The sequence below is a fragment of the Penaeus monodon genome, chromosome 21 (assembly GCF_015228065.2).
Source record: "Penaeus monodon isolate SGIC_2016 chromosome 21, NSTDA_Pmon_1, whole genome shotgun sequence".
Lineage (NCBI taxonomy): Eukaryota > Metazoa > Arthropoda > Malacostraca > Decapoda > Penaeidae > Penaeus > Penaeus monodon.
Window position 1 is genome coordinate 22,916,963 of NC_051406.1, and position 1,853 is coordinate 22,918,815.

The 1,853-nt window shown below is 34.5% G+C and overlaps 1 pseudogene; it reads right to left on the bottom strand.

Moving 5' to 3' along the window:
* The window catches only part of LOC119586613, a 21,277-nt pseudogene that overhangs the window by 4,370 nt on the left and 15,054 nt on the right, over positions 1-1,853 (bottom strand).

Genomic DNA, 1,853 nt, shown 5'->3' on the forward strand with positions numbered 1-1,853 from the left:
TAAGTTATAGCTGAATACATAGAAAAAAGGATTTTTTTTTCTCCAAAAAGCTGCACATGACAGCATTAATCCCGTCATACTAATTACATGTCTTAAAACATTGTTTTAACCAAAGAAGCACTTGCCCTTTATGTTTGGGTTACACTGAGGGCCCAGATGAGAAAATCTTTAAGGGGAGGTGGTGGGGGCTCCTCCCTATCACTCGCCACCGGAATAATTGCAAACACTGCAGAAAACAGGATTTTTTTATCAAAGAGATCAAGCAATAACATGAAATCATTGAATAGGAACTGAAGGCCTTTACCATAAACAAACTTTGTAGCCTGAAAGTTCAAATACTAAAACCCCCCACCATTCATTTAAATTCCAAAAGTGATAAGAACATTTCAGAAAAATAAAACTTTCCCAAATCTTTGTATCAAAAAGCTTTGCCCCCTTTCCCTTTTTTTAACCTGAATGATAGCAATATCTTTATTTCTTTTTAATTCAATCATATTATTTAAAACACTTTCTTTGTAAGATCCTGTATATTTCAATGCTTGCCCCTTAAATAATATCTATCTGACCATATCTCTTATGGACTTTTCCCTAAGTAATAATGAATTAAAAACATATACAAATAAGTAAGAAGTGTATCCTTTCCCCAAACCCTTTTGCTTTTGGGTGCTTTTGGGGAAGGGTATTTGCCTGTCTTGGGATGACTTCCACAGAACCCCCCTTATTGGCCCCCTCCTGTAGAAAATATTGTGGCTTTTCCCACCATCTTCTATCCCAAACCATTTTTTGTGCTCTGAAAACAGCATCTTTTGGGTTTCTTATTTAACAGAAAAACTAATTTAAGGTGATTTCAAGCCTTGGGGCCTATCAATAATATATTTTCTCAAACAAATTTTCATTTTAATAAACAGCAATTCCCGGGTTTTCCCACTCTTTGTCTAACAGCAAGGAAAAAAAAGGGTAAAACTAGAGTCTTACTTTCCCCCTGACGAGTTTGTTTACTAGGAGGGCCACAAAAACCTGAAGAGGTTTGGCGCAGCTTTTTTTGCTCCTTCTCAAGTTCGCCTGGAACGCGCATGTGACTCTTGCGGGAATAGTTTGTGGTGAAGGCCTTCCTGCAGTCTTCTTCTATACATAAGTATGGCCGTTCTCCTACATGGATACATTACGTTTCATAAGTACTTGCATCTGCTTGGTTTATGAAATATTTCATATATATTTTTGTTTATGCAGTCACATCAATTTTCCTTTCATGCCCGCTTTTTAAATTTTGAGTTTTTGGGATACAGTAAATAAAAATAAAAGTCCAAATTGCATTCTTTTGCTTGCTTTTGTATTTGTATACTAATACCCTATGATATATTAGGCACACTCTTTTCTTCATGGTCATGCACAGTCATAAAGGTTTCATTATTTTAAATTTAATTACTAAAGATAGTCAGAGCAGGATAAATGTCATAATTTAATCTCAGAAAAATGTTCGGGAAAAAATTCTGCTCGTAAGGGACTTCAAAAATTAGAAAAAACATAGAACTACTTAAAGAAATACATGAACCATTACTTACCCCTTTAATTTATACACAAAAACACAATTCATAAAAAGTCCATTTAAACCAGCAAATACAGTAGGATCACGATGGGCAAAACACAAATCAAAGAATCCTTAAAAGGAATCCCACACACACACTAATAATATTTTTTTTACTCTTTTTTCTCTTCTTTTTTCTACTTTCCCCCTTTCTTCCTTCCTTTAAGGGGATGAAAAAGAAAAAAATAGTCTTCCCATTTTTCTTTGTCGTCTTGTAAAACTTTACTTTCCTTGTTTCCCCTTTTTTCACACATGAGAGTATTTTCCC